Source organism: Canis aureus, chromosome 10, assembly GCF_053574225.1.
Source record: "Canis aureus isolate CA01 chromosome 10, VMU_Caureus_v.1.0, whole genome shotgun sequence".
NCBI classification, from domain to species: domain Eukaryota; kingdom Metazoa; phylum Chordata; class Mammalia; order Carnivora; family Canidae; genus Canis; species Canis aureus.
In genome coordinates, this window is record NC_135620.1 from 66,499,096 (window position 1) to 66,512,159 (window position 13,064).

Sequence of the window (13,064 nt, forward strand, 5' to 3'; positions counted from 1 at the left end):
CACACACACACACACACACACACGTAACTCCTCACGATGCCTGAGTCTTTATTGCTGAGGGGAAATGAGATCCTTTCCTTTATCTCCCAAGCCCTTGGTCTATTTACATTTACTGCCCTAGAATAGCGTTCCATTCAGTCGATAACCTCACTCGTTCCAATGGTGGTAACAGCAACCATTCATAGAGAGCCCAAAGTGGGCAAGTCGTTCTCCTGTTGTTTCTTTACAAACACCCATCCTCATAATGAACCTATGAGGTAGGTACCATTCTTCCTACCTCTCAAGTAGTCTATGAAGTTCAAGTATATTGAACGGTTTGCTGGAGACCCACAGCTGGCAAGTCAAAAATCTTAGATTTTAATCCAGGTGTGTCTAACTCCAAAGCCCACACTCAGAACCACTACCCTTATGAAGGGATATAAGCAAGAAATTCATTATAAATGGTAAATAACGAAGTAAAATTGCATCACCACAGTGAGCACAGTTGTGCAAAAATATGTCTGCATGTTGAGAATATTTGCTGTGCAACAAAGACAGGATTACGTATGCTTCTTCTCCTCTTAAGTAATTTCCCTCAGTGACAGCTGCCATATGGTTTTTACAATTTTAAAAAAGTTGTCTTCCATCTGCAAAAATTCCTGCCTTTAGCCTACTAAGTTCTTAGCGTTGGTTGCACATGAGAATCACCTTGTCTATTTGAAAAGATCCCCAGTGCCTGGGCTCCAACACAGATGAAGTAAATCAGGCTCTCTGGGGGTTGGGTCCAGGCTGCAGTATTTTAAGAGCCGATTTTAGCGTGCAAGTAGGATTGAAGACTAACTCGTGGAGAAGCTTCACCTCCCACTCTTCTTCCGGAGAATCTAGCTGCCTTGTGTTCTGCAACCCTATGCTACTTAACTCAAGCTTTCTGCTCTGTGCCCAGGAAGGGGCAGACAGTATATCTGTTTTTTTTTTTCCAATCTTTTTTGCAAGGAGGCCCTTGAGAGGACTTTTTGGCTGATGGAAATATCAGCCAAATGCCACATCTCAATGGCTACATGACTGTATACATTTGTCAAAACTCATGAAATTGTATAATGAAAATTGGCCAGTTTTATTTCATGGAAGCCTGTACTTTATTAAGACATTTTTTAAAAAGACATGAATCTTGGGAAGGAAGAAATAAAATGTATTTATTCACAGATTGTATGTTTTGAATGTAAGGAAATCTAATATAAAGTATTAAATAAGTAAATTGGCAAGGGAGCTGAATCGATGGTCGATGTACAAAACACGTTTATACCTCTACATACTAGCAGCAAACAACTAGAAAAAATTTTTACAATACAATTTGTAATACAGGAAACACAAAAGAACTAGGAACGACTCCAATGAAAGATTTTGAAGACCAGTATACAGCCAACCATAAAACATTCCTGAGATAAATTAAAGAAAAATGAAATAAATTGAGGGATAAACCATGTTCATGAGTTGGAAGACATAGGATGGATAGGATATGAATTTCCCTTAAATGAATCTACAGACTTAATGCAAACTCAATAAAACTTCCAGGAAGCTTTCTTTTTTTTTTTTTTTAAAGTGGATATTGGCAAGTTTGTTTTAAAATTTATATGGAAGCAAAGGACGTAGAATAGCCAAGGCATTATCGAAGAAGATTAACATAGCTGAGGATTTCCACTACCAGGTATAAACTTATTATAAAGCTACAGAAATTAAGAGAGTGTGATACCTGGATAAACAAATAGGCCAATGAAATAAAATAGAGCCCAGTAACATTCTCATCCATATATGGTCATTTGATTTATGCCAAATGTTCAACAGTAAATCAATGAAGAAAGCATCAACTTTCAAAAAAAGGAAAAGAAAATGAAGAAACTGCACCCTTCACATAATGTACAAACATTCATGATGGACCATAAATATAAATGTGAAAGATGAAATAATAAATATTCTAAAAGGAAGCATTGCAGAATATCTTCGTGATCTTGGGAGGTATGCAAAGATTTTTAAAAATAGGATACAAAAAAGTATAAACCATAAGAGAAAAGCTTGATACATTGGATTTCATTAACATGAATGACTTCTATGCATCGTAAGTACTATTAACAGAGAAGGCAAACCACAGACTAGTCGAAAATATTAGCAATTACACATATATCTGACGAACGACTCATACTCAGCATATATAAAGAGCTCTCACAAATCAATAAACAAAGGACATACAATCTAATTTTAAAAATAGCAATGATTGTTTCAGAAAAGAGGATATCCAAATGTCAGTTGCTTATGAATAGGTGCTCAGTATCATTATTTATTTGGCTAATGCAAGTTAAAACCTTATGATCCTCTGAGGGGATGTATGGGAACTCTGTAACTATAACTGCTCAAGAGAAAATCTGTTAGTTAAAAAAGTTATTGATAAGGGACAACAACAACAAACTCATAGAAAAAAGATCAGAGCTGTTATCAGAGGTGGACAGTGCAGGGAGCAGTAGTTGGAGGAAAGGAGTCAAAAGGTACAAACTTCTGGTAATAAATAAATATTAGGGATGTAGTGTACAACATGATCACTGTAGCCAACAGTGCTGTAGGATATATAGGAAAGACATTAAGAGAATAGATCCTAAGCATTCTCATCTCAAGGAGAAAATTTTTTTTGTCTTTTTTTTCTTCCTTTTTTCTTTTTTAAAATTGAATTTTAGGAGAAGATGTGTGTTAGCTGAACGTATTGTAGTAATCATTTCATACTGTAGGTACATCAAACATCATGCTATATGCCTTAAACCTATCCAGTGATGGATTATTTGGGTGGCTCAGTCAGTTAAGTGTCCAACTCTTGATTTTGGCTCAGGTCATGATCTCAGGGTTGTGAGATCGACCCCCGGCTCTGCACTGGGCCTGAAATCTGCTTAAGATTCGCTCTCTCCTTCTCCCCCTCCCACTGCCCCCCCCCCATAAAAACAAACACAAAAAAACAACCAACCAACCAACCAAAAAAAAAAAAAAAAACCAAAAACTTATACAGTGATGTATGTCAATTATTTCTCAGTAAAACTAGGGATAAGACCCCCACGTGATCCTCCATCCTTCCCCACCCCATCTCTTGATATGATTAAAAGTATTAATAAAGGTAATGTTAACGAGGATATAGAGCAACGGGAATTCTTGTGGCTACAACCACTTTGGAAAACTGGCAGTATTTACTAAAGTTAAACATAAGTAAATCTATGTCCAAACATGCCACTGTGTATACCAAAGACAAGCACATTCCTATGTTCATCAAAGGACACGTATATGAATATTCTTAGCAAACTGAAAAAACTCAAATATTCATTAATCGTAGCATAAAAAACAAATTGTGATATATTTCTACAATGGAAAACTATGTATCAATGAAAAAGGACAAACTGCTACACACAATAAAGAGGATGAATCTCAAAGAGATAAATTGATCAAAAAGAAGCCAGATGCAAGGAAGCATTGTAATTTCTGGTTCCATTTGTATGAGGTTCAAAAACAGTCGAAACAAATCTATGATGTTGAAGGGCAGAATGGTGACTATCTTTAGGGTGGGGAGCCTTCTGGAGGGCTGGATGTTTATTTTGATCTGAGTGGTGATTTCAACAGTCTATGTAAGTATAAAAATTGACTGAACTATTCTATTAATATTGGTACACTTTCTATACATTATATTTTTTCCATCACTAAATAGAACTTGAAGTGGAATTTGAGTCTGTAGATGCACGTCCTTTGAATGCCATCTTTTAAAAATTGTGGTTAAATATATATTATATGAAAGTTACCATTTTAACCGTTTTTAGGTATTATATAGTTCAATGGCATGAAGTGTATTGCATTTTTGTGCAACCAGCACCACCTTCCCACTCTAGAACTTTTACTTCTTCCCAAACTGAAAGTTTGTACCCATGAAACACCAACTTCCATTCCTTCCTCTCCAACAGTGCCTGGCAGCTACCCTTCTACTTTCTGTCTCTATGGATTTCACTACCCTACGTGGAATTATACAGTATTTGCCCCTTTTGTGACCGGCTTATTTCACTTAGCATATTGTCTTCAAGTTTTATGCAAGTCATGCCCTCTGTTGGAATTTCTTTCTTTCTCTCTCTTTTTTTTTTTTTTTTAAAGACTGAATAGTATCTATTGTATGTATATACTGCATTTTGTTTATCAAGGATGCCTGGATTTCTTTCCACTTTTTGACTATTGTAAATACTCCTGCTGTGAACGTGGGTGTACAAATATTTCTTCATGTCCCTGCTTCCAATTCTTTTAATACTTTTGGGTATATAGCCAGAAGTGGAATAGCTGGATCATGTAGTAATTCTATTTTTAATTTTCTGAGGGACTGCCATACTGTTTCCCATAGCAGCTGCACCAGTTTACATCACAGTGGTGCACAAGGATTCAAATTTCTCCACAGCCTTGCCCACACTTGTTGTTCTCTTAGTTTTGTTTTGTTTTTGATAATATAGTCATCCTAACAAATATGGAGTGGTATCCCATTAGAGTTCTTGATTTTCATTTCCCTAATGATTAGCGAAGTTGAGCATCTGTTCATGTGCTTATTAATCATTTGTATATCTTCCTTGGAGAAATGTCTGTTCTAGTACTTTACCTGAATCTGGTTGTTTGTGTTTTTGTCATTCTTTTTATATTCTGGATATCAATGTTTTGTCAGATGTAATTTTCAAATATCTTTTCTCATTCTATCAGCTACCTTATCACTCTGTTGATCGTGTCCTTTGATGGAAAAAAGTTTTTTATTCGATGAAGTCCACTTTGTTGATTCTCTTGTTGCTTGTGACTTGAGTGTCTTCCCCAAGAAAATCAGGGCCAATTCCAATAGCGTTGAAGCCTCATCGTTCTTTTTTTTTTTAAATTTTATTTATTTATTTATGATAGTCACAGAGAGAGAGAGAGAGAGGCAGAGACACAGGCAGAGGGAGAAGCAGGCCCCATGCACCGGGAGCCCGACGTGGGATTCGATCCCGGGTCTCCAGGATCATGCCCTGGGCCAAAGGCCCGCGCCAAACTGCTGCGCCACCCAGGGATCCCCCTCATCGTTCTTCTCTGCATGCTGTCTTGATCCAACCTCTCATAACAGTTTCCAATTGTCTGCTAATTATGCATAAATATCTAGCTTTTCCACCTCCACCCTGCCTCTGTCATTAGCATGAATAGTTAAAACTCAGCACTTTTGCTATCAATTCAAAGGGCAGACATAGCTGCTTTCTGATGGAAGACGAAGATAGGCTGGAGTAAGTAGGTCAGGAATCAGAATGATCTTGATCTTAACCTTGGTCACACTGAAAAGGGACCTGAGAATAGTAGAATGGACAGAGCTTTGGAGATCAAGGGAAACTTGCTCAAAATGTTGGATTACAGCCTGCCTCTGCTGCTGCCAGCTGGGTGGCCCTGAGCAAGTTCTGCAAATCTGAGTTTCAGTTTTTATTTTTTTTTCTTTAAAATGGGGATAATCTTACCTACCTTGAGAATGACAGACAATCTATATAAATGTCTGGTTCTTGGAAGCTGGGAGCTCTAATTATTAATTACATGGTGTTAGACCTGATGGTCACTTAGTGCATCTCCTCTACTTGGCCTCTGGCCTGTGAGCAACTCCTGAGGCCAGCCTAACACATCTTCATCTCCGGATCCCAACACCTGATCCCAAGCCTGGCACATGCATGGTAAGTAAGGACCTCGGTAGACGTTTGCTCAGTGAGTGAGTTGGAGGGTGAGAAGACATTCCCTTGCAGCCTGCGTGAAAGTCACGTGGTTATCATGGCACACATGTGTGAAGCTCGAGTCTCGGAGCTCCTGTGGAATGCACTGCAGCCTTGACAGCTGCACCCTACTGACTTCCTGCATTCTTGCTCTTTCTACATGATGGATGCCAAATGATGCCCATCTTTCCCTCTCTCTTCTTCACTGCTGTTATTATTATTATTTATTATTATTAATTAATTAATTAATTAATTAATTTTTTACTTTCCAACTGTAAACAATCCGGCCCAGAAGATAGAATTTTGGAAGGGGGTGATCCCTGGGTGGCTTAGCAGTTTAGCACCTGCCTTAGGCCCAGAGCGTGATCCTGGGGTCCCGGGATCGAGTCCCACATGAGGCTCCCTGCACGGGGCCTGCTTCTCCCTCTGCCTGTGTCTCTTCCTCTCTCTTTGTCTCTCATAAATAAATAAATAAAATCTTAAAAAAAAAGAATTTTGGAAGGGGTTGTGGGTGCAGTGAAACCAGGTACCCAAATGTTCTGGCTTCAGTACTGGAAGTCTGGGGTCTGGGAAACCCCTCCCTCCTGGGGCTTTCTTTGGAACCATTGGTCACTCTAAAAAGACAAGGGAAAGCTGACTGGCAGATACACTAACTACAAGATCAAGACCTTTTGAATTTCCTCTAAAGTTCAGTTAGATGGATTCTGTATGGTCCCAATAGGTCACATTCAATTTAGTATTTGGTGAGCATGGAGTAGATCAGATTTTCCTTGTGGCTTCATTCAAATGTTTATTCTCTGTACACAGAAATCCCATTTGACTACCTTTAAAAAGTTACAGCATGAGACACAAAGATATGGAAAAACATTCCATGCTCATGGATTAGAAGAATAAATATTGTGGAAATGTCTATGCTACCCAGGGCAATTTACACATTCAGTGCAACTCCTATCAAAATACTGTGGACTTCTTCACAGAGTTGGAACAAATAATCCTAAGATTTGTTTGGAACCAGAAAAGACCCCAAATAGAGGAGTGTTGAAAAAGAAAACCAAAGCTGGGGGCATCACAATGCCTGACATCAAGCTGTATTACAAAGCTATAATCATCAAGACAGTATGGTACTGGCACAAAAACAGACACATAGATCAATGGAACAGAATAGAGAACCTAGAAATGAACCCTCAACTCTATGGTTAACTCATCTTCAACAAAACAGGAAAAAATATCCAATGAAAAAAAGGCAATCTACTCAATAAATGGTGTTGGGAAAATTGGATAGCTACATCCAGAAGAATGAAACTAGATCATTCTCTTACACCAGACACAAACATAGACTCAGAATGGATGAAAGACCTAATGTGAGACAAGAGTTCATCAAAATCCTAGAGGAGAACACAGGCAACAACCTTTTTGAACTTGACCATAGTAACTTCTTGCAAGACACATCTACGAAGCTAAGAGAAACAAAAATGAACTATTGGGACTTCATCAAGATAAAAAGCTTCTGCACAGTAAAAGAAACAGTCAGCAAAATAAAAGACAACCTACAGAATGGGAGAAGATATTTGCAAATGACGTATCAGATAAAGGGCTAGTATCCAAGATCTATAAAGAACTTCTCAAAACTTAACACCCAAGAAACTAACAATCCAGTCATAAAATGGGCAGAAGATGTGAACAGACATTTCTCCAAAGACGTCATACACATGGCCAACAGACATGAAAAAATGCTCCGCACCACTTGCTATCAGGGAAATACAAATCAACACCACAATGAGATGCCACCTCACACCAGTGAGAATGGCTAAAATTAACAAGACAGGAAACAACAAATGTTGGTGAGAATGTGGAGGAAGGGGAACCCTCTTGCACTGTTGATGGGAATGCAAAGTGGTGCAGCCACTCTGGAAAACAGTGTAGAGGTTCCTTAAGAAGTTCAAAATAGAGCTACCCTATGACCCAGCCAGTACTACTGGGTATTTGCCCCAAAGGTACAGATGTAGTGAAATGATGGGACACCTGCCCCCCAATGTTCATAGCAGCAATGTCCACAGTAGCCAAACTGTGGAAGGAGCCACGATGTCCTTCGATGGATGAATGGATAAAGATGTGGTATATATACAATAGAATATTACTCAGCCACCGGAAAGGATGAATACCTATCATTTACTTCTACATGGATGGAACTAGAGGGTATAATGCTGAGTGAAATCAGTCAATCGGAGAAAGACAATTATCACATGGTTTCATTCATATGTGGAGTATAAGAAATAGTGAAAGGAACCATGAAGGAAAGGAGGGAAAAATTAAAGAGGAAGACAAACCATGAGAGACTCCTAACTCTGGGAAAAAAAAAAAGGATTGCAGAAGGGGAGGTGGGTGGGGGGATGGAGTAACTGGGTGATGGGCATTAAGGAGGGCACTTGATGGGATATGTGCTGGGTGTTATATGTTGGCAAATTGAATTTAAATTAAAAAAATTACAGCATGCCGTATTTCTTGACATGGTACCATGGCTGAAATTGAGACTGAGAAAATAAGTGTATTAATTTTGGATCATACTTCCTTTTCTAAACCTATTTTCAGACTGCAATTTGCTTTCATCAAAACCAGCCTTTCTTCTGCGGTGAAGTATTTGCTCAAAGACAAGTCTTTAATGAGTAATCTTTAGAGAAAGAGGAAGCAGGTTAATTTTACGTTAAAATCTGTTGGATGCCAAAGGTGGTAGGATGTGCAAAAATAGGGGCTTTAGCTGTTTAAAAAAACACCCACAACTTTTCTTCCCAGTTACTGTTTCTGAGTTCACATTTCGTGGAAGATGGTTTTAATCACTTGACTGAAACATGATTAGGGAGGTAGTGTGCATCCTGGTATATCTGCTATGCTCTCTCCCTGGGCCAGCAGACTGCACATTCTGTTTCCATGGGTTCAGCCCCTCAGCCATCCACTCAAAATGTCTAGGTTGTTTGTTTGTTTTTAAAGATTTTTTAAATTTATTTTGGAGAGAGAGAGAGAGAGAGAGAGCAAGCACGGGAGTGGGAGGAGAGGTGAAGGGAGAGACAGAGAATCTCAGGCAGACTCCATGCAGAGTGAGGAGCCCTACTCGGGGCTCATTCTCATGACCGCAAGATCATGACCTGAGTGGAAACCAGGAGTCAGATGCTCACCCGACTGAGCCACCCGGCATCCCCCAAATGTCCAGTTTAAAAGGTCATCCACCTGCTTAAAATTCCTCACTGACTATCCCACTTCTCCCAGGATGAAGTTCAAAGATATCCCCAGTTTGCAGGAGCCTATCCTCAATGGATTCTATAAGCTTGCTTCCTGGCTCCCTCCCGGGTTCTTCAGAGCCCTCCTCTTAGTTACAGAATATAAAACTAACCATTTTAAAGTGAAGAGTTCAGTAGCATTAGTGCATTTGCAATGTTGTGCAGTCCATTGCTACCCTTTAGTTTTAGAGCATTTGCATTCCATGAAGCAGTCACTCCCTGTTGCCCTGCTCCCCAGTTCCTGGCCATCCCCAATCTGCTTTCGGTCTCTGTGGATTTATCTATTTTGAATTTTTTTTTTTTTTTTTAAATTTTTATTTATTTATGATAATCACAGAGAGAGAGAGACAGAGAGAGAGAGAGGCAGAGACACAGGCAGAGGGAGAAGTAGGCTCCATGCACCGGGAGCCCAATGTGGGATTCGATCCCGGGTCTCCAGGATCGCGCCCTGGGCCAAAGGCAGGCGCCAAACCGCTGCGCCACCCAAGGATCCCCTATTTTGAATTTTTTAAAAAAGATTTTGTTTATTCATGAGAGACAGAGAGAGAGAGAGAGAGAGAGAGGCAGAGACACAGGCAGAGGGAGAAGCAGGCTCCATGCAGGGAGCCTGATGTGGGACTCGATCCTGGGACTCCAGGATCACAACCTGGGCCAAAGGCAAGCGCTAAACCACTGAGCCACCCAGGCTGCCCTATTTTGAATGTTTTACATAAATGGAATCATACAATGAGTGAACTTTGTGTCTAGCTTCTTCTAAGTAATGCAGAATTTTTGAGGCTCAGCTGTGGTGGTGGCGGTGTTAGAAATTCATGCCATTTTTTAAAACAAGATTTATTTACTCACAAAAGAGACAGAGAGAGAGAGGCAGAGACACAGGCAGAGGGAGAAGCAGGCTCTCTGCAGGAAGCCCGATGCAGGACTCGATCCCAGGACCCCGGGATCATGCCCTGAGCCAAAGGCAGATGCTCAACCACTGAGCCACCCAGGTGCCCTTGAAATCATTTCTTTTTAATGGCTGAATAGTATTCCATGGAATGAATATACCACATTTTGTTTCCCCATTCACCTATTGATGGTGGACATTTGGATTGCTTCCATCTTTGGCTATTGTAAATAGTGCAGCATATACATGTGTTTGTCTAAGTACCTGTTTTCAATTCTTTTGGGTATAGGCCTAAAAGTGGAATTGCTGGGTCACATGATAATTCGATATTTAATGTTTTGAGGAACTGCCAGACTGTCTTCCTCTCCTTTCTCTTGTGTTTCAATAGCACCATATATTCAGGTGAATTTCTGTCATAGTACAATTAGAAGATGCCTTTAATCATAACAGGCTAGGGATCCCTGGGTGGCACAGCGGTTTGGTGCCTGCCTTTGGCCCAGGGCGCGATCCTGAAGACCTGGGATCGAATCCCACATCGGGCTCCCGGTGCATGGAGCCTGCTTCTCCCTCTGCCTGTGTCTCTGCCTCTCTCTCTCTCTCTGTGACTATCATAAATAAATAAATTTAAAAAAAAATTAAAAAAAATCATAACAGGCTATATACGTATCTGAGAGCAGGGATTGTGTCTTCTTCATCTGTGAATCTCAGGGGAGCCTAGGACTTCATGGAGAAGGTGCTCAGTAAAATGTTTGTGGGATCCTGGGGTGGCTCAGTGGTTTAGCGCCTGCTTTTGGGCCAGGGCTTGATCCTGGAGTCCCGGGATTGAGTCCTGTGTCGGGCTCCCTGCAGGGAGCCTGCTTCTCCCTCTGCCTGTGTCTCTGCCCGCACAACCCCCCACCCCCGTGTCTCTCATGAATAAATAAATAAAATCTTAAATAAAATAAAATATCTGTGGAACTGGATTGACTCTAGGAGGACTAAATACAGTTTTATCCTTGAGGAAAATGTGGTGTATGCGGTAAAGCTTTGAATATGAGTAACGAGCTAAGTGGAGATGGAGAGTGGGTGAGGTGAAGAAGAGCCTACCGACTCCTTTGGACAAGGGGAAGGGAACACCAGTGTAGTAGAACCAGTTAGAACCAGTCATCCATATGCCTGGCGTCTATTGCTGATTTGCCTTTAGCTAACTCATTATAATTCTCTGGCAAGTTAGAGTCCTCTCTCGGTCGAATGAAAAGGTTGCATATTTTAGTGATACTCAATTTTTTGGTTTCCTTTAAAGCAATGGGCACTGTTTTTCCTGTGAACTCAATGGGGTTGGGGTACCCGTTTGAGGAGACAGAGTTGAGAGGGAGGCCAGAATGCAGGGCACCCTCTATTCCTGCAGCCCCAAGGACCTTGGCAAGACCCCAAGATCCCAAGGTGCCAGCACATTCTGAGCTCCCCTCAGTAGCTGTGAGAGACCTCTGTTCCACAAAGATTAGGAAAGCATTTGTGCACCCGGTACATATTATTCTGTAAAAAAGTTTTCTCCCCCCCCCCCCCGCCCCCAAGCAATAAAGGGGAACTTAAGGATGGAGGCAGCAACGTGAGCAAAGAACAAAAGGTCTTTCTTTATGAAAAGTTCTAGTGAGTAGCGCGCTTGATTAAAAAGAGGGTATCCCACCTCCTTCTCACCTCCTCATCCTGAAAAAAGGAAGAAGCAGAGCTACTGGCGGTTGACTTCGTGACAGAGTTGTCACACAGTTTACATTCCTAACCGAACGGATTCCTGCACCATGAGAGCATTTCCTCTGAAAAATGTCCTGTTCTGAACCAAAGCCGAGCACGTCAAGGGCAGGCTTCGTCTTGTCCTAACCCTCCGAGTTTCCTTTTCTTTCTGTCTCTCTCGCTTTCCTGGGGGGAAAATATCTTAAAAGCAAGTGGGACATTTACACTGCACCCTCGCGTTGCCTTTTCTCTGCTTTTGAGTGAGCCCCTAAAGTCAGGGGTTAGCTGGGTCCCCCCCCCCCGCCCCCGACCGTTTCCTGCCACGCCTGTGGCGCTGGCAGGCCGCAACCTGTCCCCTGGGCAATGGTCACTGCTGACACTCGCCTTGCTTTGGCCTCGTCCGGTTCTTTATTGCTGTGAAGCTCATTTGCAGGCCACACTGCTGAAAAGACACCGCCTGAACTTCCACATCTCTTCTCCTCTTTCAGGTTGAGGCACAGAAGTTACTCAGGCACTGAGATCGAAGATGGTTTACACAGATGTCTGACTTAGCCCAGCACACACGAGGTTCTTAACGTTAACATTCCTACCGGCTGTCATGGAAACATGGTTTGAGCAGTGCGACCACAAACGTTATTCCCATTATTCCCATTCTAGCATTAACTCTCTTTCTTTCTTTCTTTTTTTCTTTCTTTCTTTCTTTCTTTCTTTCTTTCTTTCTTTCTTTCTTTCTTTCTTTCTTTCTTTCCTTCCTTCCTTCCTTCCTTCCTTCCTTCCTTCCTTCCTTCCTTCTTTCTCCTTTTCTCTTGTGAGGCTTCCCTTGAAATCCTAGAACTTCTCTGGAAACAGACCTTCTAAACCATGACCCCCCTTTGGGTGGCAAAGCCCTATTATAAAAATAGAAAGGATATTCAGTTTTATTAGGCCTCTGGTTTTCCTTGCTTGACATTTGCTTCCATTCCAGAATGGGCGTGAATGCAAACACCGCAATATTTCCACCATTTCTTTAAATGCTTTGTTTCCAGGAAACTTACGGTTTTCCGGAGAAGGATGCCCGCAGGACGATAATCCCTCTTGCTCGACCATGGTGCCCCGGGACGAAGGGAGCGTGGAATGCCCTAACGCTGCGAGTGGCGCTTCGAGAATGACTTAGAAAGGCCGCAGTCTGTCTGGTAAACCCCAGAACCTGTCTCAGGACTCTTGCCTCGATCGGCTCCCAAAGCATAATGCAACGTGATTATTTTCCTCTGGGGAAACCTGTGAAACAGGTCTTTGAGCTCCATTTAATGTGTCAGAGTTTTAATTGATTCTTTACCTCGGCGATCCACCCCATAATAGCAGCGCTGAGCACAGGACGTGTTTTACGGGAATAGTCACCCAGAGCTTAATTTGTTGTTGCATAGCAGACGGACGATTTCACAATGAAAATAAATCTGTTTCGTGCCCCGAGAA

General features: G+C 41.4%; 1 protein-coding gene across 1 annotated transcript in view; it reads right to left on the reverse strand.

Moving 5' to 3' along the window:
* The window catches only part of PTPN3 (protein tyrosine phosphatase non-receptor type 3), a 142,939-nt gene extending 130,272 nt beyond the window's left edge, over positions 1-12,667 (reverse strand). The window contains exon 1 of the mRNA XM_077912850.1: positions 12,647-12,667. The gene's annotated coding sequence lies outside the window, so the exon portion shown is untranslated. The remainder of the gene's footprint in view (positions 1-12,646) is intronic.
* Positions 12,668-13,064: the final 397 nt, after the last annotated feature.